At 41.2% G+C, this 9,678-nt stretch overlaps 1 non-coding gene across 1 annotated transcript; it reads right to left on the reverse strand.

Moving 5' to 3' along the window:
• Nucleotides 1-2,214: 2,214 nt before the first annotated feature.
• TRNAK-CUU (transfer RNA lysine (anticodon CUU)) lies at nucleotides 2,215-2,287 on the reverse strand. The gene has a single exon. It is a non-coding gene; the product is annotated as a tRNA-Lys (tRNA).
• Nucleotides 2,288-9,678: the final 7,391 nt, after the last annotated feature.

The following is a 9,678-nucleotide window of genomic DNA, read 5'->3' on the forward strand; positions in this document are numbered from 1 at the left end:
TTTGCAAGACTAAAAGAATAAAAATACTTTATTCCTAGCCTGCAATACTAGCAATAGAATAATTAATCTGAAAAAAGAGAGAAAGGGGAGTTTACTTCTTAACAGGCTTCAGGTAATCTTATAAGGTGAAACCCTAGTGAAGGTTTAGCATAAGACTTTGAATTTTGATAGAATTTTTCCAGAGCTGGAAGGAACGTGGAAAGTATCTTCATGTTAGAGATTATACAACAGATACTCATCTTCCATAAATTGCTGAAGATATGGACATTTTAGTACAGCACTGAGTCAATTATCCTGTACTCTTTTAGATCGGTGAAATTTGAATCACAGTGAAACAAATTAGGAAAATTTTCTTCGAGAAGCTTAGAAGTAAGGAATCGTGTGGGTTTTTTTTTTTTTTTCATAAAAAGGGGATGGCAAAGATTCCTAGTACTCTAAAGGAGACTGACATTGTTATTAAATACAGTGGAAAGTTAGTTATTCTGCTATTAATGTGAAAGGAAGCAACACTAATTCTCCCGAACAGCTGCATACTTTAAGCAAAGTAACAGAAGACAGATCTGATTCTGGAAAGCAGGGGAATTCTTCTCCAGCTCAGCAGCTCTGTATCGGTTTCACATACAAGGTAAGTGCAGTTGTATTTTGTACATTCCAGTGCAAGGGAATAAACCCTCACAATTCCCAAGGTTAGCCATTCAGGTTTGTTAAATCCATGTTAACAAGCTCCACACTTGGGCTTCAGAAAGCCTCTCAGCCAACACCCCTGGCATCAAGACCGTGTCTCAAATATAAGACCCAGGATAGCTGCCCCTTCTGAGTGTCCTTTGCTCAGTTAATATTGAGACTTCAAGTTGCAATCTTCCATATCTCACTTTTTTCATTTTTTAAAACATGAGCAATAGTAACATTTGATCTACGTATAAAACTGTTGCAACTCGAAGGAACACAAATGGGGATGCACTTTCATATTTGTGTAGGTCCTTTCAAGTTTCTAATGACCCATCAATGCAGAGATCAGGACTAAAGGAAGCTGAGTCAACCAACATCAAAAAGAGGAATGAAGAACAAAACAAAACAGAATATCTCTCACAGGAAGGCACATTTGCTCTTCTTGGTGTATTTCACATAATCCTCCAAGTATATCACCTGTATGTGTGTAATTGAGTTGGGTCTACCTTTCATTTAAAAAATGCAAGATGGACTTTAATTAAAAGATTTAGGAGCCAAGTTTACCTAGACTAAGTGAGAAAAATAGATAGTGATGTAGCTTTGGGGGCCAACCTGTATATAAGTTGTGAACTTCCACTCCTATCCAATACTCCCTCTCTCTCTCTTTCACACACACACACACAAACACACAGAGGCATCTTTTTTTTTTTTTTTTTTTTTTTTGCGGTATGCAGGCCTCTCACTGTTGTGGCCTCTCCCATTGTGGAACACAGGCTCCGGACGCACAGGCTCAGCGGCCATGGCTCACAGGCCCAGCCGCTCCGCGGCATATGGGATCTTCCCGGACCGGGGCACGAACCCGTGTCCCCTGCATCGGCAGGCGGACTCTCAACCACTGCGCCACCAGGAAGCCCGAGGCATCTATTTTTTAGCCCACATTATTCAAATTTTATTTTGCCTCCTATATTGAACCTTTAATCACTTCTCTAAAAACCAGAAATCTTTACAGGTTTTATTGCAGAGTTGAGTTTAACCAAGGCAAAGTACACCTTCCACTGGCATCAGATCCTATCATTTCGGGTCATCAAGCACCCTGTCCCTTAATTTATCAAGACTGTCAGATCCCCAAAGGGCAGTTTTTAAAACTTTTTTTCAACCACTCATCACACCAGGCATCTTCAAACAGCTCGCCTGGAATAGGAGGTTCTTAAGGCATTTCTCCCGATGAATCAGCATGAAAATACAGAATGAGACTACATTTCCAACCTCTGAGCCAAACGATCAGAGAAATTGCTGACAGTGTGAGAAAATAATAAGTATTTGATATTTCTGGAGTCATTAATGTGCTAGAAAGACTTGGGCCATGGCTAGTGCTCTGAGGTCCACAATGTCCTTCAGGCCAGATGAGCACCTCAGATGATACAGAAAATGTGAAGAAGTGGCTGGCATAAATCTTTTTTTTTTTAATGTAAATGTTCTACTTTTTATTTCTTTCATTAGTTTTTTTTTTCTTTAGCCACGCCGCTTGGCTTGCAGGATTCTTAGTTCCCCGACCAAGGATTGAACCTGGGCCCTTGGCAGTAAGAGCCCCAAGTCCTAACCACTGGACCACCAGGGAATTCCCTGGCATGAATCTTGATGCCTTCTGAGTGCCTAACGGCTACCTTCCACTCACGTCCTTATCTAAAACTATCACCTTCCTTCTAAGGCTCCTCCAACCTTCCTCATCTCAATAAATGTCTCCAACATCCATTCGGTTTTTCACGCCGGATGCCTGCTAGACCCCAACTTCTCTCTCTCTCCCCTTTCACATTCAGTCACCACCTTTTCATGTTCTTTGTTCAAGGTAACTCTTATGTTTATCTAACTCCCTCTCTCTCTCTTTATGGACTGCCTCATCGGGGTCCAAACCATCATTTTTTCTCCTAACTCAGCTTCACGTACCGCTCTAATTCCATTGTAGTCTTCTGTCAATAGGGTAACCATACATCCTAGTTTGTCCAGAAGAGCCAAAATTTACACCTGTAGTCCCAGCATAAAGTTTCCTGATTTGGATAATAAATTATCTGATCACTACACATGTAAGTAGAATTTCCTTTCAAAACTACAAATCCAATTATGCCACGTCCTGCCTAAAACCCTTTAATGGTTTCCACCAGCCCTCGCAATAGTCTCACTAACTTGACCTGGTTTAAAACAATCCAGCATAATCTGGGTTCTGCCTTACTTGCTAGCCTTGTCTTGGGTAAGTCTCCCATTTGCCTTACTTCCTAGGGTATTCCCCCTATGATCCATCTCATCTCTTATCAATTTCCTGTAACAGTAAACTGGTTAATTGTTTACGCCACAGAGTTTAAAATCTGAATGCAAAGATGATGTCTAATTATTCAAGACACAGTACACTGGACATATTGGTTCCTCAAATATTGTAGTCATAGTAGAAATAAATACTTATTTGCAAACATGCACTGACAGTTAAGTGAGACAGAAGTGCATGCAATATGATCCTATTTTGTCAAAATGGGGTTATAGAGATAGATACGTAGATAGATAGATAGGTATAAACCAGATGAAATAACAGAATAACTACATGAAATGTAAACAAGTTCCACCTTGATGTGAAAATTGAAGTCATCATTATTTAATTTTCCCTTTAATTATCATGTACCTTCAGCATTAAGTCACCAGCAGACAGAAATTAAGTGCAGTCATCTTTCCATTACCTCCATGTAACATCCACTCAGCAGAATAATATCGCAAATACCCTACCAGTCTTCCAACATTGGAAGGTATGGCCTCATGCTACGTAACTGTGAGAAAACACAATTCACAAGGAAGATTTGCCCCTTAAATTGTTACACATGCAAATGCGTTTCTAAGGCCGAATATAAATTTTCCTTTTTTCTTCTCTTTTTCATTGAAAGCACAACAGCATTTTTTAAAAAAGAGACCAGTAGCACTTAAAATGCTATTTCAGATTACATGTGCCATGGGCAATTCTCCTCCCACCCATCTTTTACTATCATGGATAATTTTTACATAGTTTTACTTCGAAAACACAAATCAAAAAGGTCGTTGTCTCTGATGAGGTCATACTTACACCATTCTTTTCTCAGAATTCTAAACCTTCACCTTTGCTGCCTGAGAGCTTCCTACTCTGCCAGTAAGTTGACAGGAAGACGTTCTATTCTCAGTAGCCCGTCATTCATCATGGTCCTGAACTAAGAGAGTGTTACACATCGATCTATAGATTTCTGGTTCCAAAAATAAATATTGCTGGTGAGGTAACAAAAGCAAGGCAAAAAGCTCTCTCTTATGTTTCCTTTCCTAAACATCAGCCAGCCCTTTCAGGGCACAACAAGGGTGAATCTGGAAAGAACCCCATCCACAGACCACGGCAGCACATTTCTCTAACACCTCTTCTCTGTAAGGAAGCATTGCTCCTTCAATTCGCCACCTTTCATGCTTTAAGCACTGAGAAAGCCCAGAAGAAAGACAATGAACAACGAGTAGGACTAATTCTCAAATCAAACACATCATTTTTCCTTTCCCATTTCTCCCATGGGAATTGATACACTCACAAAAGAATTGAGTAATTGTGAAACCAGTTATAATTTTACACATCATTCACATCCCATAAAATTCACCTGTTTAAGTATACAGTTTAGTGGGTTTTAGTGTATTCACTAAATTGCGCAACCATCACCAATATCTAATTCCAGAACATTTTCATTGCTCGCAAAAGAAACACTGTACCCACGAGCAGTAAATTATCTTTCCCTGCCATCCCTGGTGCTTTGCAAACACTAATCTACTTTGTGTCTCAATACTGGACTATTCTGGACATTTTATATTACTGGAAGCATACGATGTGTAGCTTTTTGTGTCTAGTCTCTTTCACTTTGCATATTATTTTCAAGGACCATTATGCCGTAGCATGTAGCTGTAGCGCTTTGTTTATTCATTCATCCATTGATGGACATTTGGGTTGTTTCCATTTTTTTGGTTATTACAGATAAGGCTGCTATAACCATTCATGTACCAGTTTTTGTGTAGACATGTGTTGTCCATCTCTTGGGTATATACCTAGGTGTGACATTGCTGGGTAACAGGGTAACTCCATGTTTAAGTTTCTGAGGAACTACCAACGTGTTTTCCACATCAGCTGTATCATTTTACATTCCAACCAGCAATATACATGTGTTCCAATTTCTCCACATACTTATTGATTGTTATTCTCTAGTTTTTTAAAGTATTGTTATTATAGTCATCCTAGTGGGTCTGAAGTGGTATCTCATTTTCGTTTTGATTTGCATTTCCTTAATGACTAATAATGTTGAGCATTTTTTTCACGTACTTACTAGCTATTCGTATAGCTTTTTGGTAGAAATGTCTACCCAAATCCTTTGTCCACGTGTCCATTTTTAATTCAGTTTTTTATTCTTTTACTGTTAAATTGTTAGGATTCGTTTTCTGGATACATACCCCTTATCAGATATAGGATTTGCAAGTATTTTTCTCCTGTCCTGTGGGTTGCCTTTTTAAAACTTTTTTTGATAGTATATTTTAAAATATAACAATTTTAATTTAATGAAGTTCAATTTATTTATTCATTTTTGCCTGTTTTTTTTGTATCATATCTAAGGAATGACTGCTTGATCCAAAGTCAAAATGATTTATGCTTTTTTTTTGGTAAGAGTTTTATAGTTTTAGTCCTTATAATTAGTACTTTAATTCACTTTGAGTTAATTTTTATAGATGGCGTGAGGTTGGAATCCAACTTCATGCTTTCTCATGGGGGTATTCTATTGCTCTAGCACCATTTTAAAATACTATTCTTCCCCCACTGAATTGCCTTGGCACTCTTGTCAAAAATCAGTTGATCATGAATGCAAGATATTATTTACGATTCCTAAGTTCTATTTCACCGATCTATATGTCCATCCAATGTTAGTATTATACTGTCTTGAGTGTAGTCTTTAGTAAGTTTTTAAATTGGAAAGTTTGAGTCCTGAAACTCTGGACTTCTTTTTCAAGATTCTTTGGCTATTCTGGGTGGGTCCCTTCCATTTCATGTGGAAGTTACAAAACACTGTTGAAAGAAATTAAATCACACCTAAATAAATGGAAAGGCAGACTTAATATTTTTAAGAGGACAATACTCCCCAAATTAATCTACAGATGAAGCACAATCCCTATGAAAGTCTCAGCCACCATTTTTTGTAGAAACTTAACCCTAAAATTCATATGTGTGTGGTAAGACAAAGTTTGCTTGAGAACACATTCATCAAAGCCCCTAGATATAAACTGACCTCTTCTGAGATAAAATACATGTCAATAGCTGTTGTTTGTCAAGTGTTGGTTCAACGAATGATTGCAATTAAATTCAGTAAGCATTGGTTGAGTACTTGCTATTTTGCCACCAACATCCTAGGTATTGGGATAGAGGGATACATTTAGATTTCCAGTGGTGAAAGGAACCACGAAGTGTACAAAAGGCATAAATGAGTAATCTGCAGATAGTGTTAATTCCTGCAAAAGAGTATAAAAAAGAGAAATGGAGCAGAGAGTTACTGAAGGGGAAAGGGAGAGCTACCTTAGCCAGGAGAGTCCGAGCCAGCCTCCGGGAGGAGAGGACAGATGAGCCAGACTCATGATCATTTCGGGCAAGATTATTCCAGGCAGAAGGAGAAACAATTGCAAAGGCTCAGAACTGAACCTGTTTTATTCCGTCACACTCAACATGGAATTTTTTTCCCAGAAATAGAGGAGAGGATATACTCTTAGATTATGTATCTCTTTATTTCGATTTAAAATTTCTGCTGCTGGAAAAGACGGCCTAAGAGAACAGGATATTTCTCTAAGAAATGAAAATAGCTTTGATTCTAGAGAATTCTCTTGATTGTCCCAGTGACATGTACTGAGGAAAAAATATATTCAGTTGAGGTTCACTTTGGGGCCATAAAATAAAAGCTGCCACTTACCTATGGGATCAAATTTAATGACTGTCGGAGATTCATTTGGTTGTTCTATTTTATTTCATTTTAAGGTTAATTTAGCTGAGGTAGTTCTTATTTAATCAGAAATATTTATCCATTTTCATTAATTATATATGTCCTTGCTATAAGGTATTTTTTGCCTTTTTTTTTCTCCCAAGTATATTCTGATTAAGGTTTAGCCAACTTTATGAAATTTTAATGAAAAATACGGGAGCTATTCCTTGCGCTGGAATTCTTCTGAAAGAGTGGCGTAGCGCATGCTTATAACTAATTCCAATTATTCAGAATTCTGACCCAGATCAGACCTTTGGGGGTTCAGCTCATTTACATTTCATAAAATGCAACTTCCTATGTCTAGAGGATAAAGGGCTTTGCAAGTCACAAGGAAACGGCTCAAAAGGCATCCAGGACATCAAACGGCTTTAACAAATCCTGCTTGATGAGTTAAGTGTAAAGGAATCAGAAACATATGGCTCACATTTCCCTTAAAATACACATAGGTTTGACAGTGAAGAGGAAAAAAAGTGGCTGGCCCAGTGTGGTTTGGGTTTTTTCGAACCTAAAACATTTGGAAAATAGTTCAAGATGGTTAATGAACCCCAAAGCGAGCCTGGGAATTGTTCTGGATTTCACAAGCAGTGCCTCCTAGGGAGAAAGAAAGAAGAGAAAGGAAGGAAAGAAAGGGAGGGAGGGAGGGAGGGAAGAAGGAAAGAAGGAAGGAAGGAAGGAAGGAAGGAAAGAAAGGGAGGGAGGGAGGGAAGAAGGAAGGAAGGAAGGAAGGAAGGAAAGAAAGGGAGGGAGGGAGGGAAGAAGGAAGGAAGGAAGGAAGGAAAGAAAGAAAGGGAGGGAGGGAGGGAGGGAAGAAGGAAGGAAGGAAGGAAGGAAGGAAGGAAGGGCCTAAAGAACGGGCAGGCTTGGACTTGTCTGCGAAACACAGAACCCTTTGCATTCCGCTCTCAAGGAAATTTCTGTTTCTTGGTCCTAATTCCTGATTCAGTCATTTTAAGTCACAGCTGTGGAAAGGTCCCTCCTCCACTTCCTTCCCATGGCCACTACCATCATAGGTGCCTCACAATTAAAACAAAACAAAACAAAACAAAAAAACCGAAAGAAGCAACATTTCTCAACCTCTCTGTCCTTTAAGGGACTGTTGTAATTTGACCTCATCTAGGAAACAAGGAGCTTGGATACACTGCATTCCCAGGCTTAAGTTACTGTGTCATTCTTGTTGATACAATGACCCATTTCACCTGGCACTGTGTCCCAGGACACAAGTCCTGCCTCCAAGGACCCGACAGAGAGCCAGCAGGAGCCCGGCTCTGAGCAGAGGGCCAGCGGCCCAGCATCAGTCACAGGAGCCGGGCGCGCTCCACTCAGGCCCGCGGGGATGGGGGGAGCGGCCACGCGCTGCCACGAGACGTCCACACGTGGTTGCAATGGGGGCTCTGGGCGCCCGCTGGGGCACGGAGCTCCTGAAACTCTAGGTGAGCTGCTCTAAGCCTCAGGCAGAGCCGGCGCTCCTCTGATGCTCACTTCTGAAGAAGTGTGCCCCAGGCCGTGCTTCCAAAGCGCCTCCTTTCAATGTCATTATCTACTTTCCATTTCCACGACCACAGCCATAATTCAGGGCCCTCATTCCTACCTGGCGTGTATGCTGGCAAAGGCAACTTCGGGCATGCAGTCTTTGGACCACCACTCAGCCGCGTAAGAGGGAGCTCTGGGCCTGGACCACTTCCTACCAAGAGATAAAGGCCCACAGAGCCGGTGCTGAGCTTCTCACCTTGGGTGGAACATCCTTCCCTGCTCCAGGCGCAATGTGTGTCCTTTGTCACGTAGGTACATTACATGGCACCTGGCCAACCCCCCTACTGTAACTACCCCCTATGGGGCAGGCATGGGGTCCTTCTGCTGCAGGACTGGAGGGCTCCCTGCCAGCCAACTGCCTGGCATCCGGAGTTCTCCTAAATCCGTTTGCTTGTCAGCCTCAAGTAAGACCTCTTTTCCCTGTGAAGTTTCTCCTCGACCCTACGGAGAGGGTCTCCCCAGTCAACCTCCCAGTCTCCCCTCCATCCATCAAGGACAGTGACACAGGGCTTTGCAGCCTTCCTCTCCAAGCAGCCCTGCTGTCACTCTGGGAGGCCTCAGTAGGCACACGGATGCCGCCTCCAGTGCCTCGTCCTCTGAATTCCTCAGTCCTCAACTTGGGTCTCCTTTCCCTGCTGCTTGTTCCATGGTCACATGTATCCCTCGTGACACTACACGTAAACATCTTACCTTCTCTCGCTCCAGCTTCCTGAACTCTCAGCGCTCTCACCTCTTTACCTGAACTTCTCTCCAGAAGATCCAACCTTTATTGTCTCCATCACTAAGCCCCTCCCCCTTCAGTTTCTGCCTTACGCTCTTGGGAGGAAATCACACTGTCCTGCAGGTGGACGCCTCAAACACACACGGCCCCTGACCTCAGGTGGCCTGGAGAGCTGTCCTCCCAGGCAGTTTTCTCCAAAATACAGTTGAGGGTCTTTAAAGGCAGGTCTTACTCCTCCCCATACGTACTTCCACGCACTCCAGAGTACATTGAAGGTTAGTGACTAATGCCTTCTACCTAAAAAGTTTTAAGCTTTATGAATTCCCTATTAAACATGGTAAGCAATACCAGTGTAATATTTACTTAAGAGTAGATCAAGCAATGATGGTCACAGACATTAAAGAATACTTATGATATGCTCGGTGCTCTTTTCATATACAGATGCAGATACATGTAGAGAGAGTTATAGCATAGAGAGATATAATACATATCGATATATCAATATGTGTAAGTATATATATTTGTGTGTGTGTGTGTATACACACACACACACACACACACACACACACACACATCTCCGTTTTATAGGTAAAGATACTACACTAAGGCGTAAAAAGACTAACAAACTTGCCCAGAGTCATATGGCTAGTACATTGTGATGCTGGGATTTAAACCTAGGCATTATAGTCACTCTAACGTGATGCC

Source organism: Lagenorhynchus albirostris, chromosome 20, assembly GCF_949774975.1.
Source record: "Lagenorhynchus albirostris chromosome 20, mLagAlb1.1, whole genome shotgun sequence".
Lineage (NCBI taxonomy): Eukaryota > Metazoa > Chordata > Mammalia > Artiodactyla > Delphinidae > Lagenorhynchus > Lagenorhynchus albirostris.